Source organism: Zonotrichia albicollis, chromosome 8 (assembly GCF_047830755.1).
Source record: "Zonotrichia albicollis isolate bZonAlb1 chromosome 8, bZonAlb1.hap1, whole genome shotgun sequence".
Lineage (NCBI taxonomy): Eukaryota > Metazoa > Chordata > Aves > Passeriformes > Passerellidae > Zonotrichia > Zonotrichia albicollis.
Window position 1 is genome coordinate 28,219,583 of NC_133826.1, and position 14,479 is coordinate 28,234,061.

The 14,479-nt window shown below is 53.0% G+C and overlaps 1 protein-coding gene across 9 annotated transcripts in view; it reads left to right on the top strand.

Moving 5' to 3' along the window:
- The first annotated feature begins 10,320 nt into the window (after positions 1-10,320).
- Positions 10,321-14,479, top strand: part of CACNA1E (calcium voltage-gated channel subunit alpha1 E) — a 147,124-nt gene continuing 142,965 nt past the window's right edge. For 7 of the 9 annotated variants that reach the window (XM_074546404.1, XM_074546407.1, XM_074546401.1 and 4 more), the window contains exon 1: positions 10,322-10,477. The gene's annotated coding sequence lies outside the window, so the exon portion shown is untranslated. Of the gene's footprint in view, positions 10,478-10,734; positions 10,750-14,479 lie in introns of those variants that run through there. The other 2 variants (XR_012581441.1, XM_074546403.1) reach the window with 2 other exon arrangements.

Here is a 14,479-nt window from a genome sequence, read left to right on the forward strand (position 1 = left end):
ATTTTCTCTTATCTATAATATTCTTTCTCTGGCCTGCTGAGATCTGTCCAGCAGGTCGGGTTGTGGCACAGTCCCTGCCCTTGGGCTGGTGTCAACATTTTATACTGAAAACTACATGTGCTTTATTTACAATAATTTTCCAATACCTATCACCTGTGTTAGACAGAGTGTTTCTGCTCTAAACCAATCCAAAAGTGCCACCATCACCCAGAAGATGGAGGCCAAGAAGAAGGAAGAAGAAGGACAGGGCATGCCCAAATCCCTCCATCTTGGCTTCTGAACCCCCATTCTAAAAACTCCAAAATTCTACATTTCACCCTGTGATAAATTCACTATTATTCTGCTTAAAATTTTGTGGCTTGTAATTCCTCATATAAGGTTGGTAATTTTTTCAGTGGGTTAAAATCAAAGTCCCAGGGGTCTGGGGCTCTGTGCCAAGATCTCTGAGCCCCCTGGCAGGGGCTGGAGCCCTCCAAAACAGCCAGAGGGATGTCCTGGATTCCACCAAGGGTGAGCCCAGCAGCTCCTGCAGAAGGGTGGGAGGTGAGAGAGCAGAGAGACTCAGCCTCAGCTCATGAGAACAATTTCTTTCCCCCCTTTTTCCATTGCTCAATCCAGGTCTGCTTTTCGAGATTTTTAAAAATAGTGCAGCAGCTTCTGTTCCACATCAGCTGGGTGTAACAGGCTGTGCTCAGAGCTGGTACATGCAGGCCTCGTTCCTGTGCTCCCCTGCCTCCTTGGAATCTTCATTTTTCACATGCTTTTGGGACTGCAGGTTCTCTCCTTCCTTGGCACAGTCGACTTCATTACTGCAGGTTTGTCCTGGGCTTTGACATTCCAGCATCCTGCTGGCCCCTGGGGAATGCCTGGGATTCATTCACACTGGCCTTCGCTGAGGAAAGCTCTGCTGCCTCTCTGTGTGCTGCAGGTGATGGTTTTCCTCTGGGCTTGCCAGCTTCCCCTGCATTGAGCTGAATATCTGGATCCAAATTTCCTCAAAGATCCCTTGAAATCTCATTTTTCCTGGCAGACACATGGGCAGAGCTGTACTAAAGCTGATAAGAGGTGGCTCAGAGCTCTCAGCTTTCACAAATACAGCTGCTGACAGCTGCTCCAGCAAGGCTTTGGCACCATTGTCAGTGGCTGCAGCAGGCAGAGGGGTCAGAGCAGGGCAGGAGGGCTTGGGATCTGTGCTGGTTCCAGGTGAGCAGCTTGGGGATGAGATGGGAGCACTGGAGCACAGCTATGGCTCTCTGCAGATCCTCACCCTGCTCCAGCCACCTCTCCCTGAGCACTTCTGCATGCCTAGGGTCTCAGGTTTGAGCTTTTATGTTTTTCACATTCTGGGCTGCTTTAGTGTGTGGGTCTGGGCTTCCCATGAGGGGATGGTGAGCTCTGTGCGCAGAGCAGGGAGACAAAACAATTCCTGCTCCTGCTGGGGACCAAGGACAAATGATCCAAATCTCAGCACCAAGAGCACAAACAACGTGGGCTGAACAGAGAAAAACAAGCAGGATGGGACTGCATGAGCTAAAGCTGGAATTAAACCACTAACTCCAATACACTAATAGTTCAAAACTTAAAAAGTATAATACTCTGTGACCAGTCATCCATTTTTGTGGCCATTTTGACTTGTGATCCCCAAGGTGGATCCATTGAGGCCTCTTAATAAATCCCTACTTTATTCTTTAGCTCTGTCCAGCCTCTGTTCCAGCTCAGCCTTCTCAACGCATTGTGACAGTGTTCTTAGGGGTCTGAGGATGAGGGAAGAGATGAGGATCTGACTCCATGTTTCAGAGGGCTTGATTTATTATTTTATGACATATATTACATTAAAACTATACTAAAAGAATAGAAGAAAAGGTTTCATCAGAAGGCTAGCTAAGAATAGAAAAAGAAGGAATGAATAAGAAAGGCTTGTGGCATGGACAGAGAATCCGAGCCAGCTGACTGTGATTGGCCATTAATTAGAAACATCCGACATGGGCCAATCACAGATGCACCTGTTGCATTCCACAGCAGCAGATAACCATTGTTTACATTTTGTTCCTGAGGCCTCTCATCTTCTCAGGAGGAAAAATCCCAAGGAAAGGATTTTGCATAAAAGATGTCTGTGACAAGGCATCATGCCCAGGAGAAGGGGGAAGCATTCAGGATTTGTCTTTCTGGGGCCTGGTGTGCCTAAAGCTGCAATCCTTGGAGCTAAAAGAGGGCTGGGAATCACAGGATGGTTTGGGTTGTGAGGGACCTTAAAGACCATCCAGCTCCACCCCGTTTCCATCACCTTCCACTAGACCAGGTTGCTCCAGTGTGGTCTGGAGCCCTTCCAGGGATGGGATAAAGCATTCATTCCACAGAATGGGGACTCTGCAGGTCTGTCTGAAGGGGGATGCAGACATCACTCTGAGGATGTGACTCTGCACCCACACAAGTCCATGGGGCAAGGAAAAACTCTGCTCTAGAGGAGAGACTGCTCAGGGATAGGCATTGAGGGGAAAACTGCACCAGGAGGAGAGAGGTGCCAAAAAGAAGCTCCTCAGCATTAAATTTCTCTGGTATATAAATCTCTGAGTGCCTCCTGCAGCGATCCTCCCTCCCTGCCTGCTGGCAAGAGGATCCTGTTTGGCTCTGTTTAGACATTATTTCACTAATATTGTTGTTTATCATGTGCTGGAGCTGTGCCTGCAAGCCTGAGCAGCCCTGGGGATGCTGGCTGCTTCCCTGGGCAGGATCAACCCCATGGAAACAGCTCTGGGGCTCCCTGGGGATGCCCATCACCAGCTCCCAGCTCTGCTCAGGTGCTCTTTGGTGTGTTCAGATAAATCTGGAGCTCTTTGGTGTGTTCAGGTAAATGTGGGGCAGGATGGCAGCATGGCTGGACCTGGTCTGGTGACCCCCTCTGCAGTGTTAAGGTCATTTTCAGCCCTCTAGATTAAAATCTCTGGGTCAGATCCCACTGGGGGAGCCACTCTCTTTGTAAATCCATTGGTTAAAGGCTTGGGGGAATAAAATCCTGTTCATTTCTGGAGAGCAAAGTGAGTGGAAAGGACAGATTCCTTTGGACTTGATGATCCTGTGGGTATCTTCCAACCAAAGGGATTCTATTCCATGATGTTTTCTGCTAAATTCCTCTAGATCCAAGCAGGTGAATCGGGCTGGAGCTGCCCAAGCCCCAGGACATCCCAAATGAGAGCATTAGGCCCAGCCTGTGAGAATTCCTGGGGCTGCTGAGCCCCAGCTGTTGGGGTGGGTGTGTTTGGAACAGGGATATCCAATGGATTTTGAGCTTCCTGGGCTGAGGATAAAACTGTGCCGGACTCCTGCTCCTGAAGGCAGATTGGGCAACTGTGTTGGAGATTGCACAGGACTGCTGGGATGCTTTTCTTGAGCTTTATTTCAGCATCAGCCTCATTACAGGGCTCAGACAATTGAAGGATGGCAAAAGCTCATTATTTGTGAATAGCAGCCAAAGATTTCTTTGTGACAGAGCATTTAAAAAACTTTCTAGCCAACAGTGTATTGCTAAAGCTTATAGACAATTCTTCTATCCAATCAGTAAAAGCACACATACACCGCCTGCTCTCTATTAAAAATACACAATTCTCTATTTTTAAGCTTAAAACTTCCTACTATCTTGCCAGGTAGTTTTTTCTGGTATATTCTTCTGGTATATTTTTCTGTAGTCTTTAGGTCTATCTTAGCTAAGCTTAAAACTTAATATATTGTTTAATATCTTTGCTTACTGTACTCTTACAACTTTTTCTACCTTCAAACTTTACAACTAATTCTAAGTTTCTCTACTCTTTCTAAAACTTACTTTTCCAGCTTTCTGAACTTTCTTTCGTTTCTTCTTACCTTTCCTGTTTTTCCCCCAGGCAACCTGCAGAACTTCTGTGCTGCTCTTGCCAGAGCTTTCAAAAGGCCCTGCTCATCCTCTGGCACCCTACAAACTTAGAGTGGAAAAGGCAAAAAGTGTTAAATGTTGACTATTTTTTGGGGTCTTTAGAACAGATTATGACAAACTGGCTGCCTCCTGCAGCTGGAGGTGCTGAACCCTCCCTTCATCTGGTGAAGGTAAATGTCTTATGAGGGAAGGGCACACAACTGATAACATCACAAACATAATCCACAAAAGCAATGATTTTAGAGCTGTGCTTGACTTGGATAGGAATGAAATCAGAATTAGTAATTTTCTGGTCCATTTCAGTGTTACTGTAAGTGCAGGAACATTACAAGATGTTTGTTTCTGGAACCATTTGGGACCCAGCCCTAAGCTGTGCTCGTTAAAAATATTTTTAATAATTCACTAATATTTTAATAATGTGAAAAACAACAGAGCTGCTGCTGAGGTCTGAAGCTGGGTGGAGGAGCTGGAGAGGACAAAATGCTGCTGTTGGGTGTTTGGGAACGCTCTGTTGCACTACTTGTGTGGAAAAGAGTGGCTGGAGAGGAGATGGGGCTTTGAAAAATCCATCAAAGCCTGGCTTAAAACCACCTGGATGAGCCCTGGGGTTGGGGAGGAGCTGCCAGCAGGTGCCAAGGGACATGTTAAAAATATCCACATTTTAAACCCACTGTTTTTATTTATTCTCTTGGGATAATACCCTGTTCTGCATTGCAGTCAGGGGGATGCTGAGGAGTTGTCTTGGAGCAGATTCAAAGAAATAAGAATTACTGAAGGTTTGCTGGGAGAAGTGCCAGCAGCTGGTGGTGTGTTTGGGCTGTCTCAGGCTGGAGCTGTCTCTTGGATTGCCACCAGAGCTTTAGGGTGAGGAGCTGCCCACCCTGCCTGAGCACTGGGAGATTTCTCGAGGAGCTGGGAAGGTGCTGGAAGCTGGAGCAGCATGAATGGGTGAACCAAGGGAGTGCTGGATGAGATGTTCAGATGAAGCACTCATCAACAAGATCCTCCTCGTTCAGATTTAGGGGTGAAGGTTTTAAAGAGACAGGGCGGGGCCTCCCTCCAAAGCCTCTGGATCAGCTGTGGATGAGGAGCAGGGAGGTTTTGGGGATCAGCTGAAGGAGCAGGGTGGATTTGGGGATCAGCTGTGGATAAGGAGCAGGGAGGTTTTGGGATCAGCTGTGGATGAGGAGCAGGGAGGGTTTGGGGATCAGCTGAAGGAGCAGGGAGGTTTTGGGGACCAGCTGTGGATAAGGAGCAGGGAGGTTTTGGGATCAGCTGTGGATGAGGAGCAGGGTGGGTTTGGGGATCAGCTGTGGATGATGAGGAGGGTGGGTTTGGTTTTGGGGTCAGCTGGATAAGGAACTGTGAGGTTTTGGGGATCAGCTGGATAAGGAGCAGGGTGGTTTTGAGGATCAGCTCTGGATAAGGAGAGCAGGGTGGTTTTGGTTTTGGGGATCAGCTGTGGATGAGGAGCAGGGTGGATTTGGGGATCAACTGTGGTTTTAGGGATCAGTGTGGATAAGGAGCAGGGTGGGTTTGGTTTTGGGGATCAGCTGTGGATGAGGAGCAAGGTGGATTTGGGGATCAGCTGTGGTTTTGGGGATCAGCTGTGGATGAGGAGCAGGGTGGGTTTGGGGATCAGCTGTGGTTTTAGGGATCAGTGTGGATAAGGAGCAGGGTGGGTTTGGTTTTGGGGACCAGCTGTGGATAAGGATCAGGATGGATTTGGGGATCAGCTGTGGATGAGGAGCAGGGTGGATTTGGAGATCAGCTGTGGTTTTGGGGATCAGCTGTTTATAAGGAGCAGGGAGGTTTTGGGATCAGCTGTGGATTTGGGGATCAGCTGTGGATTTGGAGATCAGCTGTGGATTTGGGGATCAGCTGTTTCTAAGGAGCAGGGTGGATTCGGGGAGGTGCCTCAGCTGGGGACCAGAGCAGCACAGCAGGAGCAGCTTTGCCCTGGTGCTGCCTGGCCACTCGCTTGGGTTGGATTTGCAGTGTGTGTGGACACCACAGAGCTCTGCCAAAGAGGTTTTTGCAGGGAGCTAATTGACTTTCCATCATCTCCTCGGGTCCTCTGGCGAGCGGAATGACTGAAACGCTGCCTCAGGCTTCCCAGTAAACAATGAGCAGTTGGTTCCACATGGCTCCCTGTCAAAAATCCCAAACTGGAAAGGCAGGAAAACAAACAATCAGATCAGGAAGAAATGGGTTTTTGGCACCAGTTCCCTCTGTGTTGACTGGGCTGTGAGACAGACCCTGAGAAATGGCTCAGATTTGAGTCAAACAGCCCAGGCAGGGATGGGGAGGGTGGAGAAATGGATAAAAATACTGGATAAAAATGAGATGCAGGCACCTGCATGTGCTGAGGAGCAGGGGAAGAGCACAGGTCCCTGTGTGCTTCCCACATGGCAGAGACATTTCAAACACAGGAGGCTGCCTGGTGAGGCAGGATGAATGCCAGGAAAATCTGTGCTCCAGCTGAAAGGAGGATTTGGGGAGTGGAGAGCAGCACTCGGTTCAGAAATGGAGAATAAACTGAGGGTCTGAGGTGGAGCAGAAAGCAAAGGCTTCTCCTCTGTGCTCAGGTTCCACTGACAGGCTGGAGCTGCTGCCTCTTTGGGCATAACCCAGGTGACAAAATTCAGCCAGGGCATTCAGAGGGAAATTTGCTGATATTTTCATTTGCTGATATTTTCATCTGCTGATATTTTTCTTGCAGTCTGCAATAGCTGATGGGTAAATAAAAAATTGCAGGAGGTTTTTTTTTTTTTTCAGACAAATTCAGTGCTTCTGGATCAGCCCATTCAGGATGCAGCTTCCAAAAGTAAGGTCTCGAAAGAAAAAAAAAATCCATGTTTTTGTCTGTCTCCCACAGCACTCTGGTATTTTGCTTTTGCAACTTCATCTCATAAATTTATCACTGAAATTGTTTTCTTTTTTATTTTCCAGGGAGGATTGTCTGGTTTTGGAAAAGTTCCTACTTCAGGAAAGTTTAGTCTCTTCTTACATAAACATCCTGAGGTGTAGGACGAGTTTTTTTCTCTCCCCTGGCCTTGTTAGCATTGATATTATTGCGAGAGAGTAAATATTATTAAAGATGTTTCAAGTTCCATGGGCTCTCCTGTTGTTAAACAGAAATCTGTAGTTTGGCACAGGCAGTTCCTCAGGAACAAACCTTACTGCGAGCATGTGGCATTGACTGGAAAGGGCTTTTTTCACCCCAAGGTGGAATTGTGAGTATTTGCCAGCTGTGGAAGGCACCCCCAAAAAGGCTCTTGGTGCACCCCTGCTTGGCAGAGAGCAGTGAAAAGCTAGCTTGAAGCAGGAACTCAATGCTGCAGTGCCTGGGCAAGAGCAGAGCTTGCATGGGGGTCCTCTCCCAGTGTCAGGCTGCTCCCTCCAGCCCACCCCACTGGTGTTTGCTCTCAAATCCCAGCAGCTTCCCTGTTGTCTGTCCCACAGCTTAAATAATCCTTGCCACTGAGGTGGTTTTTTTGTTTTTTTTTTTTTTTTTTTATTTCTACTCTAATCTACAATTTACAGCCTCGTCCTGTTCCCTGTGGGGATGCAGAACAATTTATTCCCACATCCTTTGCAGCAACCCTCTGCATAATTGAAGCCTGCTACCAAATCTCTTCTGATTTCCAGACTAGACAAATCCAATTCTTCCAGGCAACTTTTTCCCCTGGTAAATTGTGTTTTGCTGCCCTCTGAGCTTGCCCCCTGATAGCCTGCACCTGGAATGATTGTGGTGAGGAGGAGGAAAACCAGTTTGGATTTTGTGCTGTGCTGTGGGTTGGAACCTTGGGGGTCCTTGAGGTTACTCTGCACAGAGCTGCTGGGTGGGGATAAAGGGTCAGGAGAGCTCATGGATTGTCGCAGACATCTTTTATGGAAAATTCTTTCCTTAGGATTTTTCCTCCTGAGAAGCTGGGAGGCCTCAGGAACAAAATGTAAACAATGATTATCTGCTGCTGTGGAATGCAACAGGTGCATCTGTGATGGCTCTCATGTGGTTGTTTGTAATTAATGGCCAATCACAGTCAGCTGGCTCGGACAGAGAGCTGAGCCACAAACCTTTGTTATCATTATTTCCTATTCTATTCTTAGCCAGCCTCCTGATGAAACCTTTTCTTCTATTCTTTTAGTATAGTTTTAATGTAATATATGTGATAAAATAATAAATCAAGCCTTCTCAAACACGGAGTCAGATCCTCATCTCTTCCCTCATCCAAGAACCCCTGTGAATATGGTCAGAGAGGATCAGTGCAAGAAATACAACAAATCAGGTCCGGGTGCTTTGGACAACAGCCCCAGGTATCTGCAGGTGCTTCCACAAACCTTTGCTCAAAGCTGGACACCCCTGGATATACAAAAACACATTCCTGCCTAGCTGGGCTTTGCAGCCCTGCATTTTTCGGCTCTTTTCCTTGCACTCCCACCCTGCAGGGTGAATATTTGTGTCTCCCCTGCTCTCAGCACCTGACGGGACCAGCAGACAATTTGGGAATGCCTCGGGAATGCCGCTGCTCCCCCAGGGACGGCAGCAGCAGCTCCGCGCTGGGATGTGGGTGATGCTCCACATTTCACTCCTGTCTGGCTCCGGCTGGTGGGAGGAGATGCTCAGCTTTGTCTCGGTGCCGATCAGGAATGTGTTTTCTCTCTCTCGGGATGAGGAAGCTGATCTGCATTCGTGCCCTGTCATCCGCGGAGCCGGCAGGATTATTCACGTAATAATAACGAGTTCCTGGGGAGAACCTTGGCTTCTCCTCCCCCGGCTGCTGCTGCTGCTCTGGAGCTGGAGCAGAGGGACAAGGGAAGGGGGATAGGGAGAGATGGGTGGTGGATGGTGAAGTGCCCGGAGTTCAGTCACCCCCGGCTGGCACCGTGAGCAGGTAACCATGGAGACACCAGGATGCAAGGAATGCCTGGTCCCCAAAGAACAGCACGTGTGGGTTTAAATAAACACACCCTGGGCTTGGCACGGGGCTGGGGCATTCAGCTGGCCCCAAACTGGGTGAGTCCCAGCTAAGAGAGCCCGTGGAGAGCAGGATTTGAGAGCACCGTGCGTGCAGGGCTGGGTGTGAGGTGCTGGCAGAGCTCTGGGGAGCTGGAGGGATGCCCTCCAACAGGGAATGTTCTCATCCCTGTCAGTGCCAGCTTGTGGGAATGCAGGAGGATGAGTGGGAGAATTGCTGACAGGAGTGGACCCTGTGGCAGCATTTGTACCCTTTTGTACGTGCTAGAACGGCCTTACTTGGGCTGGATTGTGGTGTGCAGGGTTTTTGCAGGGTTTTCTGTCCATCTGGGAGCTGTTTGAGGGATTTCTGTCCACCCCAAGGAGAATGGGAACACGCAGGTTTTCCTCTGGCAGGAGGATGAATGAATGAGCGAGGGGAGATGAGATGAAGCGCTCATCTCCAAGGTTCTCCTCATTCAGATTCAGGGATGGAGGCTTTAAAGAGACAGCTGCCAGGCTGGGTGGCACAGTGTCGCTGCCAGGGGTGGCAGAGGTGCCAGGGGGGCATTGCAGAGCCACAGGGAGCAGAAGTGCTGCTCCAACTCTGGGGTTGTGTGCCACAGAGCAGCACCTGCCAGGGCTCAGGGACAGCTTTGGGGCAGCCTTTGTGGCCAGGCCTGGAAGATTAAAAGCCCAGGATGCTGCTGGATGTTGCCAAGCCACGCAGGTTTCCTTTCTGCAATGTGGTGAAAGGAAAAAACCCAGGCAAAGGGACATGGAGGTGTGGGCCACCCAAAGGAGCCTGCCGGGTGTGGCCTCCCAGCGGGGGGATGAGATTTTGGGGGCTCCCGTGCCCAGCAGCAGTGCCGTGCCAGGGGGAGTGTGAGAAATCTGTGTGAGAAACCCCTGTGAGAAATCTGTGTGCTGCCTCAGCAGTGCTGGGGGGTTCCTGGAGTGACACAGAGCAGCAGTGTCACCTCCAGCTCCAGCCTGGGACAGGCAAGCAGAGCCCAGGCAGAGGGAGAGGAGATGCACTCTGCAAAGGCGGTGATGTGCATCCGTGTCCCTTGTCCCCACAGCTGCTCTGTTTTGCCTGGTTGTCACGGTCACCGTGCCCTGGTGACCGGGCAGGGGGAGCAGGAGGGGCTGGGGGCAGTGGGGGTCCCTGGCCGGGTTTGGGGTGTCCTGGCTGGGCAGAGGGCAGCGTGTGTGCCCGTGCTTGCTGTGCCAGGGGCTGTGTGCCCGGGCAGCCGCCGTGTGTTGTCTCGGCTCCTTCCCTCCTTTGTTATCCCCCAGTCTGCCCCCTCTGGTTTATGCGCGAGTTCCCTTCCTCCGATTGTCAGAAATTTCTTTTTCACTGTGTGGGCAGGAGACAGATTTTAACTGTCTCTATTTTCTTCCCTTTTTTTTTTTTATTTTTTTAAATTTCGTTTTATCCCCCCCTCCCCCTTCCCTTCCTTCCTTCCCCGCTCCTCTCGTCTCTCCCTCCCCCCTTCCTCTCCCCTCCCTCCTTTTTTTCCCTCCCTTCCCCACGGCTCTTTCCCTCCCTTTCCCATTACAAACCATGCCTGTGGAATGCCCCCCGGCCGGATCCATGCCTCCGTGCCCAGGTAAGGATGCTCAGCGGGATGGGGGGCCCTGGACCAGCTCCCGCTGCGCTCCCAAAGTCCGCGGGGACATCGCGTGTGTCCCCCCACCATCCAGCTCGCTGCTACCTGTTGGGGCCGGTCGGGAGACGCCACTTGGGGCTGTCTCCATCCTCCTCCTCCTCCTCTCTCCGAGCGGTTCCCGGTGGGCAGCGCTGCTGGCTCCGCTCTCGGGATGCGCGGGGCTCCGCGGATGCAGCGCGGGGGAAGGAGCGGGAGGCAGCCGGCGGCCACAGGTGGGTTCAGCCCGGCCACCTCGGGGTTCCAGCACCTCTCTGGGACGACACCCCAACTTTGGAGCCCCGTTTTGCCCACTCCCGAGGTTTTTGAGGCGCGGGGATCGGCTCTGGCAAAGTTTGGCTCTGGGTGGTTTGGGGGGGAATGGGGGTCCCGGGGGACCCGCCACGCTCGGGAAGGATGCTGTGTTAGTGGGTGTCCCCACGCTAATGCCCCGGTGGGTGAGGCCGGATTGAGGTGTCACCCCTCTGCTCCCCTGCCCTGGGGTGCCCTGGCTGGGATGCTCGGGGCTCCTCCGGCTCCAGCCCAACTCCCCCGCCAGCCCAGGGCTTCCCAAATGAGCGGCATCCCTTCGTTCCTCTTCTCTGCTCTGTCTCGTGTTGTCTCCCTGCTCCCAGTCCCTGCTTTCTGTGGGTCCAGGCGATGCTGGTGACAGTGATGAGTGAGTGGGGTCCTAAATCAGGGATTGTTTGCCTCGTTGCTCCAGCTCTCCCAGCTCCTCCTGCGGTGCAGAGCGTGTGTTTGGGTGCTCGTGGCTCCAGCGGCTGGAGCGGGGCCAGGGATAACATTTATCCAACATCCCGGGTGACAAGTGACAGCCTGGACCCTGCCCAGGAGGGGTCACACATACCTACCGCGGCCCCGGGGTGGTCTCAGCCTGCTCTGCGGGCTCGCTCCGTGCTGCACTCCAGGCTCAGGGTGCCCTGGATGCGGTGACACTCCGGGCTTGGGGTGCCCTGGATGAGGTGACACTCTGGGCTGGTCTGTGCTGCACTCCAGGCTCAGGGTGCCCTGGATGAGGTGACACTCCAGGCTTGGTCTGTGCTGCACTCCAGGCTCAGGGTGTCCTGGATGAGGTAACACTCCAGGCTCGGTCTGTGCTGCACATGGGGCTCAGGGTGCCCTGGATGAGGTGACATTCTGGGCTCAGGGTGTCCTGGATGAGGTGACACTCTGGGCTCAGGGTGCCCCAGGTTCAGTGACACTCGGGCTGGCCCCGATCCGCGGCAGGGCAGCTCCGGCACAGAGGGCAGAGCAGCACGGAGGACGCTGCCAGCGGGATGTGCCAGGCACTCCAGCTGCTGCTGCCGGCAGCTCTGGGAAGGCTGGGACACATCCAGCACTCCTGACTGACAGGAGCCACCCCTGAGTGACAGGAGACACCGAGTGCCACCCAAATGTCAGCGTTTCCTGCAGCCCCCTCTGCCCAAAGCAGGCAGGCTGAGCTCTCCTGGAGCTACTGGTGGTGGTGGCATCAGGCCCTGGCACTGAACTCCCCTCTGGTCTCTGCTGCTGCCTGGCTGAGTTGCTTCACTCCTCAGCAGTCCTGGAATGCCTGGAAAGTTTGTGTGCTGTAGTTTGGGAAGGATTTGCATCCCTTGAGCACCTGGGATAGGGTTCCTCCTCCTCTGCTGCCACGCAGGGCAGTGCAAACCTTTTACCAGGGACAGGCTGAGTGAGAGCACGGCCAGCCCCTGGCACCTTGGCCCTTTTTTGGGGCAGGTGACAGGCTGGTGCTGAGGCAGAGCCTCCCTCTGGCTCGCTGAGGGCACTAATGGGGACCTGCGCACGTGTGTGACACCTCTGGCAGCCCTGTCCTCTGGGCCATGTGAGGCTGCAGCCCCCCGTGGCCCATCCCCGGCGTGGCTGAGTCAATGCAGCCACCCACCGCATCCAGCGTGTGACTCACAGCTCCTCATGCACTGCTCTGAATCACTCCCAGCCACACCGGTGACTTTGGTGACAGCTGAGAGGAGAAAGCGGTGCCCCCAGCACTCCCCCAGCACCTCTGCTGCTGCCAGATGGGCTCCTGGTGGTGACCCAAGGGAACTTGTGTGAGTGGCAGCCCGAGTTTCTGCTCATTCCTGCATCCTGAGGATGCTCGTGGCTGCAATTTATGGGTGGACACTGGGCTGGTGCAGCCAGGGGGTGACTCCTGTGCTCTGCTTGCTGCTTTGGGGTGAGTCTGATGTCATTCTGAGCCACTTCCCCCAGGCCAGGGCTGCACTTTGGGCCTGTTCTCCAGGTGCTGTTCAATTTTCCCCATCTGCCTCTGTGCTGTGGTGGTGTGGAGCCCCTGCTCTGGGCTCTGCCCAGCCCCTGGGGTGCAGCAGCCCTGCCTGAGCAGCGGGGGATGAGCTAGGGGTGCCAGGAAAAGCTGCAGGTCCCCCATGGCTGTGGCTGGCAGATGGTGTGGCCGGCAGCTGGGCTGGTGCCTGCCCTGTCCCCGCTGGCTCCCCCGGGGCCGGAGGTGCCTGCTGGAGCTCACAGAGGCTCGGTAATTAATGAACCTCCCCGGGGGCTGCCGGCTGTCACCTTCCTGCCTCTGCTGGAGACACTGCAAAGGAGCAGCCTGGGGACACACTGCCTGCTCCTGCCTCCCCGGGCAGGGATTCCAGGGACCCTGCATCCTTTCCCAACCATGGAGAGGGATTCCACTCATCCTGCATCCCTTCCCAACCACAGACAGGGATTCCAGTGACCCTGCAACACTCACAGGGATTCCAGCCATCCTGCATCCCTCCCCAGCCACAGACAGGGATTCCAGTGACCCTGAATCCCTCCACAACCACAAACAGGGATTTCGTTCATCCTGAATCCCTTCTCAATCACTGATAGGGATTCCAGTGATCCTGAATCCCTTCCCAACGATGGACAGGGATTCCAACCATCCTGCATCCCTTCCCAACCACAGACAGGGATTCCAGCCATCCTGCTTCCATCCCCAACCACAGACAGGGATTCCAGTGACCCTGCATCCCTCCCCAACCATGTACACAAGTGCTGGGGGTTAGTGGAGCATCCCTGTGTCCCCACTCCAGCGGTGTGTTTGGGAGGAGATGATAAATGAATCCAGTGCCTTGCAGCTCCACAGAGCTCCAGGGAAGGCACAGCCAAGCAGCAGAGGGGACCAGAAAAGCTCCCCAGGTGCCTTACAGGTCTCAGCCTGCCCCTCATCCGCCTCCTGAGTCTTTTCCGTGCTGCTTTGCTCTATCCCTGCCTGTTGCTCTTGTGAAAGCTCTTTCCACCCTCCCCTCCCGGTGCCGGCTCCCCACCAGCCTGTCCCCTCCTTCCTTCCTGCTCCCTGCGGCTGAAATGAAGTGCTGGAGTATTTCAGGGATGTCAAAACATACCATTAGTCACGGTGCTGAGGCCTCGTGCCTGGGGAGAGGCTGCTGAGCTCTCTGTCAGCCTGAGGAATGATCAGGGCAGGCAGGAGCCCAGGGGCAAAGGCTTTGGGCTTTCTCCCTTTCTGGTACCCCTGGCATCATCCTGACTTTGCTCTGAGCCAGCAGGTTGGCTCAGGTGCTCCCTGGCACCAATTGTTCCACAGTTCCCCAGCGATGCTGGGATGTGGCATCTGCAAAGTGAGGGGGGTGGGATTCTCCCCCAAAAATCCCGTGTCAAGGGGACCCTCCCATCGTGCTGTTTACTGGTGCAGAAGGGCTGATTTTCCTCCTCTTCAGCAGAGATGTGCTGGGATCTGTGCTCCCTGCTTCAGAGGCTGCCTGTGGTGGATTTAAATCCAATATTGGGTTTTTCAGGCAGTTGTTTAAAGGAACCAGTATGAGCACCAAAACACCCGCTCCTGCAGCTTGCCATCCACAGGCATCTGTGCTTTCCAGCCTGCCTCTGAGTTATTGTTCTGTTTCTTTAGTGCCAAAACACTTTATTTCCTCTCACTTAACACACAGGGAATGGGGGGTTCCATTAAAAGCACCCCAAGGT